General features: G+C 43.8%; 1 protein-coding gene across 5 annotated transcripts in view; it reads right to left on the reverse strand.

Moving 5' to 3' along the window:
- The window catches only part of SNX10 (sorting nexin 10), a 39,141-nt gene extending 26,309 nt beyond the window's left edge, over positions 1-12,832 (reverse strand). For 2 of the 5 annotated variants that reach the window (XM_075828649.1, XM_075828650.1), the window contains exon 1: positions 12,699-12,832. The gene's annotated coding sequence lies outside the window, so the exon portion shown is untranslated. Of the gene's footprint in view, positions 1-4,395; positions 4,483-12,606; positions 12,678-12,698 lie in introns of those variants that run through there. The other 3 variants (XM_075828647.1, XM_075828648.1, XM_075828645.1) reach the window with 3 other exon arrangements.
- Positions 12,833-13,617: the final 785 nt, after the last annotated feature.

Here is a 13,617-nt window from a genome sequence, read left to right on the forward strand (position 1 = left end):
TATTGTGCCAGTCATTGTATAAACAGCAACAAGTATATATATATATCATTTAAGATTAAAAAGATGTTAAGACTACATACACCAAGTTACAAGATTGGTCTCTAAATATAAAGCTGGATAGGCAGCCACTTCTCTTTATATGGTGAATATCAAATCATTACAAAAGTTTCACTTCCTTCTGTACCAGGAAATAGAACAATATTGCTTCAGACAGTGAAATCCCCAAGATTAGAACACAAAAAAGTACAGGTGAAGGGAAAACCCAAACCAGTCTGCATAATGTAAGAGGCACAACATGTGTTCTAAAATTAAAAGTGTACCTATACTGTCAAAAAACGTAACATGTTGTAGTGTAATGTCAGAAGTTTTAATCGGTGGGGGTCCGAGCACTGGGAACCCCCACCGACAGCTAAAACAAAGCAGCAGATGTGCTCAGGTGAGCGCTGTTCTGCTTCTTTAATGCTCGGCTCTGCTTCCCCCAGAAAGCTGAGCAAGCGGTGTACAGGCTCAATAGAAAGTCCATGAGTCCTTAGACCGCTCGCTCAGCTTTCCGAGGAAAGCCGAGCAGAAATGAAGTGGCACTGTGCTCACCTGAGCGCTTCTGCCAATTTGATGTAGCGATCGGTGGTGCTTGAACCCCCACCGATCAAAACGTTTAACTGGTCACCATGACACGTCAAAAGTTTTTTTAAAGTATAGGTACACTTTCAGCAGCAGGGAGACAGACAGGGTCTATGAACACATCAGGTTCAATATAGAACTTGTATGGATACTTCTCACATGCGTGTAGCTATAAGGGGAAGCAGTCACACCCGGGCACTGGTGTCTGAGGGGGCCCGAAAAGCCACTCTGCCATTTATTAAACTGGTGTCTTCATATTTGGCAGAGGGTAGGTATGGACCCTGACAGTTCTCATCTAGGAAAGATGCGTAACTACTATGGTCACAATTATAGCGCACAGACAGATTACCCAGTTTTCTTATGATTCTGAGCAGCACATCTGCCTAAAAACAAAACAGTAGGGGGAGTGAGGAATGCATCTCTGTATAAGTAGGCAGATTTGCCTTTCAGGTCTAAGGGAAAGTGGACTGACAGCCGCTATAGAGGTTAATGGTGGTAATGACTGAAACCGCCACTTAAAGGGGTATTCCCATCTCAATGATCATATAGGGGGTGGGTGCGTGTGTGCGTGTTCTAGTAACACCACCTTTGCAGTGTAAATGAATGGCGAGAAGCGTATGACGCTGGTTGGTCACTGATTGGTCAGCGTCATGCACTTCACTCCACAACGCCCACTTGGTCAAAGTGTAAAACACACCCAGTTGGGCATTAAGAAACTCATTAGCATAAAGCCAATATAGGTCATAACTCCGTCAAAAATGAATACCGCTGTAATATACATTACAGCGCCGATCATATTACGTACAAGATAGGCCACTTATGTGGTGACAGCCTCTTTAAATTTTGTGGCATTCAGAAGATAATCCATCCGGTCCACCCCATGTCTTTTGGTTTGTTTGGAAACGGTTTCTAATGGTTACGGCCACCTCTAGTGTCCTGCAGCCATGGCCGCGCTTGCGCAGTTTCTACTGTGAATTTCCCTAATACGCTGGCCGGGTCCTCTGGTGCGCACATTGAGAATGCGCAGCAGCTCTCAGTCCGGCCACCTCACTTCTGCTGTAATGAAAGTGAATAGGACGGCTCCCGGGTATGCACAGTTGCCCTGGAGCCGTCTTAGGCCCTGTTTACACTGAGTTTGTTTTTTTACACGTTTGACGCGGAAACCGCGCCAAAAAAAACTTACAAAAATGCCTCCCATTGACTTTAATGGGATGCGGAGGAGTTTTTTTTCCCGCTAGCGGTAAAAATGCTCACGGGAAAAAAAGTGACATGCCCTATCTTCGGGCGTTTACGCCTCTGTCCTCCTATTGACATCAATGGGAGGCAGGGAAAGCATATTTCGCTGGGTTTTTGCCCGTGGCACTCAATGGGCGTGAGCGGAAAACGCAGCAAACTGCGTGCAGGCAGATCGAAATCTGCCTCAAAATTCCAAACGACATTTTGAGGCAGAATTTTCTGCCTGCAAAAAAAACTCTAGAAAACTTAGGTGGAGTTCAAACTCCTCACTCAGCAGTAGAGCCCTTCTAAGGGCTGTTTTTTTTGTTCTTTCTTCAAAGCACGGTTATCTCTATATGTACATATAAAGATAACAGGGTTTAGTTTAGAACAAGCACTTTGTGTTTGAGATCACTTCTGCAGCGCATCTCACAGCGAACCGCCCAACAATCTACACAAACCAAGAACGAGCAGCAGGGAAAAGAGGAAGATTGAGGACAAAATCCCAGTAGGAAATCTGAATAATTAAGTTCAATAGTGTTATTTTTAATCATACGTGTGCTGGCCAAAAAAAAGTACGTGGCAAGATGGAAATAACCCTTTTAGCCCAAGATCACACACAGTTTTGATGCAGTTTTTGGCTGTTTTTTGAGCAAAAGCCAGAAGTGGATCCAAACGGAAGGAAACGTATAAAGAATCCTTGCATCTCCTTACTTGTGTCCACTTCTGTGTTTTTAGCTGAAAAAACTGCGACGAAGCGGCTGAGCGGTCACACGAGTGCTTCTGCTGCTTCGTTTTAGCAATCGGTGGGGGTCTAAATGCTCGGACCCCCACCAATCAAAACTTCTGATATGTCACTATGTCATGTCCTAAGTTTGTCGAGCGTTTAGTTACACTTTAAGGCCTGAATCACATACATTTTTGTGGCAAAAATTGTACGCCAACTCCTGGCTGGTGAAGTTTTCGTTAGTATCGCACAAACAGCGAAAGATGCAACAAATTAAGAGGTGAGCGCCTCTTAATAGATTTGTCACATCTTACTCTAGATAGCTCTTTATTAAGACGGGAGTGGTCTTGATACATCTCCCCCAAAGTATATTAGAAAGTTGCATAAATGCTCATTATTTAGCAACAAATAAAATTGGAAAACCCCTTTAGAAACGCAAACTCTGAACTGCAGCCGGTTTCTGGTGTAAGAGGGACGTTATTGTTCAAGCATTTTCTTTAAAAAGGCCTAAAAATCACAAAACTTTCCAAATCTTTCGAGGTGTTCTACGATAGATACAAATTTGGCATCTGTGTGTGGATTTTGAGTATTGAACATATGGGGGAGGGTCGAATAGGATAGCGGTCAACATACACATCGCATTCATACATTTGGAAGTATGGGGGTTTCAATAGAACGTAAGGTTATTATTGTTGTATATAAAATGTCTATTCCTCTAAAATATGTTCTCGATAACTGACTGTTTCCATTCCCATATATCACTGCTGACAAATACAGGTTATTAGAAGAATTATTTTGTACTGATGGACTCGTGTTATTTTCCAGCTGTGCGTTCATCAGCAGTTTCCAATCATTAGGAATGGAAACAAAGGTTTATTGTTTTTTATTCCACTGCAGGCTTTTTTTTTTTTTCATATTCCCTACTGGTGCTAAAAAAACGAGAAAAAAAAAAAAAAAAAAAAACAGGATTGTGGGCACTGAGACCCCACTAATCTGAAGAACAGTCCCCATTCCCAATAGATTTGGTTGTGAATACATCCACAACATCAGTGCTCATGTGGTCAAGGACAGGCTTTAGAAGTACGGCACTGTACTGGTAAACAAAAATCTGTGCTGTCAGTGAATGGAAATGGTTTATATTTCTTTACATCGAGAGGCTGAAAACATGTAGCAAAAACTCAGCTGTTATATTGATCCCGTCTGTACAATTGTGTCCAGTCTAGATAACCCTCTGTGGCAGTAAACAGCAGCGGCATCAAAGTCTCACAAGTCATCTATGTGTTTAACCGCTGGACTACTCACAAGAGCAGGAGGTAATAAGCTATATTTTCAGAGAACCGCTTTAATAATCTATAAAAATACCACAACGCAGCAAAGTACTAGATAATGAAAACGGAGGGGACAATGATGAGAGCATGACCTAAAAAATATGTCTGCAGCTCAGCGATCTAAAAGATAGCAGTTTTTGTAAAGCTTTCTAAACAAATCTGGTCCCAGAATAAACCTACAGATCTGTGCAATGAGGTTTTTCAACAAACTCCAAAAGCGTTCCCTTGATCATTACATAATTATCCCGGATAAAACGAAGAGAATAAGTGACGCTTATCGACAGAATCCACTTTATAGAATATAATAGAACTTAAAAAAATGACACGAATATAAAGAAGCAATTACAAAACCGTAAAAGTCAAACTGGCTGTTCCCAAACTAAATCTAGTTTGTACCCACTCCATTACCAATCTTGTAGATGCCCTGATTCAAAGCGGACTGCCATCATAAGACCCTATCCAGCCCCTATGCAACTATTCTTATTGATCAGTAACAGCACTTACTCAGCTCTGTATATATCTCCCATTCATTTCAATGACTGACCATAACGGGACACCTTGTTCTTGGGACCAGTGGACGTCTTATTTGTTCTAAAAAAAACAAAAAAAAAACAAGTAGGCAAAAATGTTGTGTGATCCTGGCCTAAGGAGTTAAAAAACAAATGTCTCTGCCATTTGAAGATTAACCACATCTAAAGGATCCTATTGGAAAAACACTGACTTTATTGAAAACCATCACGTGAAAACTTCCCAGGTGCCCCTGATGTCTCTGTCCATTTATGGACAGTGATGCCAGGGGCTTCTCCAGTAGAGGAATCCTCTGGCCAGAGCGTGGCCAGGGATTCTGCTCTGGCAGGGGATTCCAGGGGTAGCCACTGATGTCAACGTCCATATATGGACAGGAACACCGGTAGCTTCTGCAGTAGCGGAATTCCCTGGCCAGAGCATCAGCCGGGGATTTCCCTCCTACAAGGAGCTACAGCGGAGCCATCTGGGGGGGTGCCATCTACGTGGGGGGGGGGGGTGTGTGATATCTACAAGGGGGTGCTATCTACAGGGGGGGGGGTCAGAGGGAGACAGAAGTCCCCGGGTCAGAGATCTCACGATGCTCTGGCCGGAGACTTCACAGTTGAAAGCCCGACATAACTGTCCATATATGGACAGTAATGGCAAGGGCTTCCCCGGGCTCAGTGCTCAAAGTAGCACTGTATGCAGAGAATCCTCGGCCAGGATATTTTTGCCTCACCGTTACAAGGATCCGTCCGGCTGTGAAAATGGGCAAAAATAGGACTTGTGAAAACTGACTGTCCAAAAATAGCACAAGTCGTTAAAAAAAACGGCTGTGTGAATACACCCATCGAACTGTATTGTTCTGAAAACAGCTGTCGTGTGAATGTAGCCTTAGACGAGCTACACGTATGAAATCCTGGTCACAACAAATAAACACCTTTGATTTTTTTTTTCAATTCCATTCATTCTCGAATTGTCTTTTATTAAAATTTGTTTTTTACGATACTGTATTGTTCTCTCTTTTAGCCAATTGTCAGTTCAGCTGAAGTGACGGCTCAGCTGAAAGCGGGTCCTGTGTTTCTCCTGACCCTCTAGATATGTCTAGAGGATACAAAGAAACTGCATCTGAAAAACGATTTAAAAAAAATGAAAAAATTCACTTTAAAAGAAAAAATAACTTAAATGCTACGTAAATGTAAAAAAAAACAACACTTTCAAACATTTAAGGTGGGCTCACATGCAAAGTCAAAAACGGCAGAGAAAACAGCCTCTAATTTTCGACAACGCAAACCGCCCCGTCTGAAGAAAACTTTTTTTTTCCATTGAATTCAATGGGCGGATGTTTGTAGGCATTCAGCTACCGTTTTTTCAGGCATATTTGGGGGGGGGGGGGCGGGTTTACTCTTACATAGCAAAAAAACTTTTCCGTAGCCTGTAAGGATCATAGATGACTGAATAATATCAATGGTAAGTCCCTACGGAGCAGCATTGACGCGGCCACGATGCCGCCAGCACTTTTGCAGTTGTCAAATTGCTTGTTAATAGGCGTTTTTCCTGCAAAATCATCCGTCCATAAAGGGTGTACTCATTAATGGCCACACGATTTTGCAGGTATACAGCCTTTTTATCAGCAACAATGCGCAGCACTTAACCTCTTCCCACCGAAGCCATTTTTTCGGATATTCACTTTGGGTTTTTCCTCCCCACCTTCAAAAAGCCACAACTTTCGTTTTTACAGTGTTCACCGTGCGGTAAAAACACCACACGTCGACTTTATTCTGCGGGTAAATAAGATTACAGAGATACCAACTTTAGGGGGGAGTTCACACTGAGTTTTTTGACGAGTTTGACGCGGAAACCGCGTCGGAAAATGCGCCAAAAAACGTCCGAAAATGCCTCCCATTGATTTCATTGGGAGGCAGAGGCGTTTTTTCCCACGAGCAGAAAAACCGGCACGCGGGAAAAAGGGACATGCCCTATATTCGGGCGTTTACGCCTCTAACCTCCCATTGACATCAATGGGAGGCAGCGAAAGCATAACTCAGTGTTTTATGCCTGTGGAGCTCAAAGACTGCGGGCGAAAACCGCTGCGAAAATTGGCGTGCATGCAGAGGAAAATCTGCCTCACAATTCCAAACGGAATATTGAGGCAGATTTTCCTCCTGTAAAAGACGCAGTGTGAACCCAGCCTTAGGGTATGTTAACACAGGGGCGGATACGCTGCGTAAAAGTATACAGCATACCCACCAAGGCAGCCGCGGGGAATGTCGGACGAAAAAAAACACACCTAATCGTAGTGCAGTTTCAGCCGGAATGTCTGCTGCGGAAAACACAAGCGAAAAAAAAACCAAAACCCACATTCTTACCCTCTGACGTCCTGCAGACCGGAATCCTGGGATAACGTTTCATCCCAAGTGACCGTTGCAGCCCGAGATTGGCTGCAGCGGTCACATGGGATGAAAGGTCACCCCAGGAGGCCAGCCTGGACAAAGAAGCAGAGAATGGGCAAGTATAAAATAGTTTTCAGAGTTAACATTCTTGCGGCGGAATCGCTTTTCTACCGCAAAAAATCGCAGCATTTGCCATTTGTTTGAGGGTTTTACCTCTCCATTGAATTCAATGGGGAAAACCCACAACAAAAAAGCAGCGATTACACAAATACAATTGACATGCTGCGGATTAACCCCCTTGCACACCATGACGTAATAAGAACGTTGTGGTGCGGGGGCTGATGTATGGAGCGTGCTCACGTGTGCTCCATACGTTGTGGATGTCCACTATGTTTTACAGCTGACACCCAGGACTAACAGCCAAGAACAGCAATCACTGTGGTCAATTGGTCAAACCTGACATATTTCACATCCAAGGTTGCCCACGCTTGTCTGAATGTTGCCTTTAAGGGTATGTTCACACGCACTGTTTTCAGACGTAATTCGGGCGTTTTACGCGGGAAGTTACACCTGAAAAAACGGCTCCATTACTCCTACATTGCTTGCAATGACATACATTAAATCCTATATTGCTTGCAATGGGATTTACAGTGTTCTGTTCCCATGAGCATTTATTTTACGTGTCGCTGTCAAAATACGGTGCGTAATACGACGGCTCGTCAAAAGAACTGCAAGACACCTCTTGGGATGTTTTTGGAGGCGTTTTTCATTGACTCCATTGAAAAACAGCTCCAAAAACGGCCGTAAAAAACGCAGCGAAAAACGCGAGTTGTTAAAAAAAAAAAAAAAAAAACTTCTGGAAATCAGTAGCTGTATTCGCCTGAAAACAGCTTCGTATTTTCAGACGTTTTTGGTCACTGCGTGTGAACATACCCTAAGTCCGAACTATTACAATATACAATTATATAACAATAAATTATACATCAAAATCTCGTTGTTTTTGGTCAACTTAGCAGTCAAATTTTTTTTTATTAAAAGTGATCAAAAAGTTGTATGTACCAAAAGATGGTACCAATAAAAACTACAGCTCAGCCCGCAAAAATACGCCCTCACATGGCTCAATTGACGGAAAACAAAAAAATAAAATAAAACATTACGGCGCTCAGAATGTGGTGAAACAAAAATTAATTATATATATATATATATATATATTTTTTTTTTTTTTCTTATTATTTTTAAAGTAGTAAAATAGAAGGAAAAAAAACCTATATAAAAATCACCATAATTGTAGTGAGCCGCAGAATAAAGTTAAGTTGTCATTTTTACAGCCCAGTGATAGCCATAAAAACGAAACCCAAAAAACAATGTCGGTATCGCAGTTTTTTCCAGTTTCAGCCCGCAAAGAATTTTTTTTTAAGTTTCCCATTACATTATATGGTCTTTCAAATGGTGCCAATAGAAACTACAACTCTCCCCGCAAAGAATAAACCCTCACACCACTGTATTGACAGAAAAATATGGCTCTTGGAAGGCAAGAAGTCAAGAACAAATATGGAAAAGCAAAAAAATGGCCCCGTACATTCCTATAACAATACTACACTATAAAAATACCACTAGGTTTAAACTTAAAGGAACAGTGTCATCACAAATTATTTTTTTATATGTTAAAGATGTTAGTGCTTTATTAAAAACGTTTATATTCATTTGTGTGTTTGTGTTTTACTTTTTCTTATTTTTACACTTTTTCTTCCCTATGGGGGCTGCCATATTTTGTTCCATTTCTGTCTGTGTCGATTAACGACACATACAGACATGGAATACGGCAGCCACAGTCCCATAGGGACTGCGAACGGCTCCCGTCCCATTGACTTCCGTGTACGGCGTCTGTGTGGGAACTGCGCATGCGCCGCTCCCACACAGTCCAATTCGAAATTGGCGCCGTCCGGCGCCATTTTCCTGTGGACCGGAAGTCGCGGCCGGACAGTAATATTACTACTTCCGGTCGCGGCTTCCGGATTTGTGCACTTGGACCAGCGGCAGCAAACGGAGCGGACGGGCCGGAGGGAGCCGCGGCGGCAGGAGCAGGTAAGAGATTTCAATGTATGTTCGTGTTTGTGTGTGTTTACTACTGTATGTAAACCTACTACGCTGTGTGTTAGCTCAAAAAATGGCGACACACAGTGTAGGAGGTTACACCGTTCAAACCCCTCGTTTATCCCGGCACTAGCCAGGATAAAGGAGGGGGGGATGCTGAGAGCTCACTAGAGCGAGAGCTTTTAACCCAATGTTGCAATGCTGCAATTTTGGGAAATAGCTCCATCTAGTGACCAAAAATGGGTAGTATTATAAATTAGAAATAATTTATAATATTTCCTGACTCGTGAAAAAAATAAAAAAAATTTGAACAATGTTTAATCACCCACACACTAAATGTTTAATAAAAAAAAAACAAACATGTTTTTCGGGCAACACCATGCCTTTAACAGAAATTTGTGGTGTTTTCTCCACGTGCTTATTTTAACAATCCTGTTTTCCAGCTTAAGTGTCGCTAAATGCAGTCCGGCGGCTCAGTTGGCAGACACACGAATGTCAAGATTGGGCAGCCCCTCTGTAGATACTGCCACACACACCCCCAGTAGATAGCTCCATTGGGGCTCCCTCTAGGAGTGGAATCCCCCACGCTTTGGCCAGGGATTCCTCTGCTGGAGGAGCCCCTGACGTCACTGTCCATAGACCGTGATGTCAGGGGATCCTCCTGGACCGGAATGCGATATCAGGGGCAATCCCACAGCCGATGTCGCAGAGCACTAGTACAGGCACTGCTCCGGAACTCTGGCGGAAGCCCCTGACATCAGTGTCCATATATGGACAGTGATGTCAGGGGCTTGCCCAGAGCTAGAGCTTGCAGCTCTGCTCCTGACATCACTGTTGATATATGCACAGCGATATCAGGGCCAACCCCAGAGCCCAGGTCAGAGTGCTAATAGCATATATGGACAGTGATGTTAGCCTGAAGCCCCAGACATCACTGTCCATGTAAGGGGACAGCTACATGAATTCCGTGAGACCTTTCCGTCAGGGGAACACGAACAGAAACCAAATGGAAACCATAGCTTTCCGTTTGAATTACCATTGATTTCAATGGTAATGCTTCCGTTGCAAATGGTTTCCATTTGTCTCCGTTACGTAAGGGTTCCGTTTTTTTTTAGCGGAAACAATAGCATAGTCGACTGTGCTATTGTTTCCACCAAAACAGAAACCTTACGAAACGGAAACAAACTAAAATCAGTGGTAATGCAAACATGAAGCTATGGTTTCTGTTCATGGGTCCCTCCGACGGAAAGGTCTGACGGAACCCATCAACAGAGCCCTGACGCTATGAAAATAATGGTGCCATAAAGCAACCTCCGGGTAGAAATAATGAACAACCACTCTAGAAGCAGCTGTCCACTGCCGTCCTCCAGAGCCAGACTGGGCACAGCTCGGCATCACACAATACATGGCGGTGGTCTCAATGAGAGAAGCCCCGTCAGTTTGTTTAGAATGTGACATTGCATTAATAGTGTTAAAACTGAAACTACATTAATCTTCAGTTATTTCACAACTTTAAACATCACACATTGCCTAACAGAATTACTGGAAACAGCTCAGGAGATTTAGAACTGAACAAACATTGCTGCTGCCATTGTCTTAACAGGACCGGTAATGTGTATGCCAACGCAGGAGAAGTTTCTTTAGATGTTTACGCACAGTACATTACAAATGTAATATATATGCCCAAAACAAGCATGGCATTAAACCCATGACAGTCAGTAACAGCCTAGTACAATAAATGCAAGCAGCATTCTCCTGAAGGATTTGTAGGGCAGCAGTGGGAAAACAATTATCTTCCAGTTATTATGGGATTGCTATTCATGCAGTTTCTTCGTATTAACATTAGGTTCATAAATATTTAATCTTAGGTCTCATGATTCTGAGAAAACTGAGCCATGCAGGGGACAGAACGACAGCAGAAGCAGAACTGCCGAGCTCTGCACATCTGATCACGTAAACATCCATTAGCACCTAGTTAATGGACTATCCTGGCAGTATTTGTTTGCTCTCACTGATTTTTGTGAACACACAATACTAATAAGCTGGTCACATATGAGAGAAACTAAACCTTGCGTAGGGTCTTGTATAGTATACTGCCCTTAAAGGGGTTGTCCCACCAGAACAACTTATCCACCGTTACCCCTAACAGACACGACCATGAGTGCCGCACGAGTCCCGCCCGTGATCCGTGGAAAGAGAACCTGTCCTATCTTTCCTCGGATCGTAGAGTCAGGTCCGTTTTCACAGACCCAATTCCCCCACTAAAGCGAATGGGTCCATGAAAATTATTGGGTGCCACTCAGATGCCGTGAAAAACAGTCTGAGTGGCACTCTGTCATATGCAATTGGGCTTATGCTTCTACCTTTTGGATCCGATCCAATATAGGCTAAAATAAATCAAACCGCACTATGTGAACCAGGCCTTGGTGCACACAATCCTAGTTTTATCCGAAATCATAGGTGTTTTGTTATTTTCTGTGGAGCCAATCTGCCACACCATTACCAACCAACCTTTGTGAATGATGCTGTCAGTGACATGTTAAAACCCAGTTGCCATGGCCAACTATCTAGTCGCCATGGCAACTGCCAGATGGAAAAAAAAACTCATCCTACTCGGAAAGGTAAAATGGGATGTTTTGTGGTGATTTCTGCCTCTTTTTCAGCCTTAGGCCAAGTCGATTGCGCTATTGATTCAGTCAAAAAAATGGAAACCTGACGGAACGGTGACAAACGGAAACCATTAGCAATGTTTCCGTCACCATGGATATCAACGGTGATGCAAACGGAAGATAAGCTTTCCGTTTGCCTTTCCGTTGAGGGGTTCACCCGACAGAAACCTCCGACGGAACCCCTCAACAGGCCCTTACATCACCATTGAAATCAACGGTGATGGAAACCAGAGGTTTCCTTTTGTATCAGTCAGGATTCCGTTCCGACGGAAAGCTCCAACGGAACAGAGCCCTGACACAGATGTGAACGCAGCCTTCATGTGGCCGTTCACACGACCGTTGTTTCAACGGAGCATGTGAAGGGCCCATAAAGAAATAAAATAAAATAGCACATGACCTATTTTACTGCGCGTCACGCACCCCTCCATAGACTCTAGTCTATGGGGGATCCGTGACAACGCACAGGTGCTCCTCGGACGTGAAAAACCAAAGTTTCACGTCAGAGTTCAGCTACGCTCATCTGAATGTAGCCCAAAGGCCCCGGCTAGAGCATCAAGGGGAGATCACCGCTGTACATACGGGGTGCCATGATTTATTTCTGTAAGATACGTACGTCATCCGACAGCAGAAACCTTCCTATAAAATAGAAAAGTTTCTCTCGCTGTATTCAGTCTAGCCAACGCTCTCCTGGACTCCAGGCTCATACATTTTACTAACACACTGTAGCAAACTATCAGGACAGGAGAGGCTTATGCTCTCACAGGATTGCCTAGACTGGATACAATTGTAGCAAACCCTAGACTGTGAAAAGTATTTCTGTGAACACGTCTAAACACAAAGCGGAGACTCAAACAACCAGTCATTCTTCTCCTCATTGCTAGTAACTTGACCTCCTGACCTGTGTGCGCTTTACCATGTCCACTCTGAAATAACACACGTACACAAGTCCCTGCCCACACAACATGTAGTAATGGATAAGTGTCCGCTCACACAGCGCTACACATGTATGTGACAGAGGCGGAAACACAATACTACACACAGTACACGCTCACCCTAACCCCAGGAAAACCCGTGTCACCGCCGACAATATCCTCATTCATAGTATCAGCGGCCCCATGACCAGGGAGCAGCGCCGTCTACTCACTGCCAAGCCCGAATCACACTGCTCACCCGACAGCTGGAGCCGGCGACTGACTCTGTCACGTGACGATGCAGGGAACTCTTCTTTCCCAGACAACACCACGCCCTCTTACCGGCATCTACACACTTCCGGGAGAACATTCCTGGTCGCTGGGTTAAACCACTGACAACAGAATGAGGGGGTGGGGGAGAGATCAGGAATAGTTCAGTCACATGATTCTTTTTGACTCATTCATGGCTTTGGTTAACTTTCAGATAGTAACATCTGAGGTAAAAAGTTTAGACTTTGTGCAGCTACTTTGTGTTCGCATATTTTCTACCTAAGGTCTTGTTCACAAGACTTTTTTTTGCAAGCCGATTCCGACCCTTTTTTGGCTTAGGAATCGGTGTGAACAAAATGGAAGGCAAAATATAGGTGATTTCCAATGGGAATCATTGCCATAGTAAATACAGTGCTGATTTTTAAAGAGACACTCCAGTGATTTTTTTATTTTTATTGTGGCCCCCGTTTGTAAAGTACACCCGCTAAAAGGTAGGGCGCATTTTTTCCGAAATATCCCGGCCGCAATTATGTCACGTGACCGCACTGTGATCGGCCAATGCCTCCAGCGTCTGCTGTGTGGACCGGAAGTCTCTTTCACTATGCATTCGGCTGGGTTTACACGAGCTTGTGCATTTTGCGCACGCAAAAAACGCTGCGTTTTGCGTGCGCAAAAGGCACTTAACAGCTCCGTGTGTCAGCCCCGTATGATGCGCGGCTGCGTGCTTTTCGCGCAGCCGCCATCATTATGACACTCCGTTTTGTGGTGCTATTCTGTTTTCATTCATCCTTTACAGTGCTGTTGCGCGAATCACGCTTGTCCCACGGAAGTGCTTCCGTGTGGCATGCGTGGTTTTCACGCACCCATTGACTTCAAAGGGTG

The sequence above is a fragment of the Rhinoderma darwinii genome, chromosome 5 (assembly GCF_050947455.1).
Source record: "Rhinoderma darwinii isolate aRhiDar2 chromosome 5, aRhiDar2.hap1, whole genome shotgun sequence".
Taxonomy (NCBI): domain Eukaryota; kingdom Metazoa; phylum Chordata; class Amphibia; order Anura; family Rhinodermatidae; genus Rhinoderma; species Rhinoderma darwinii.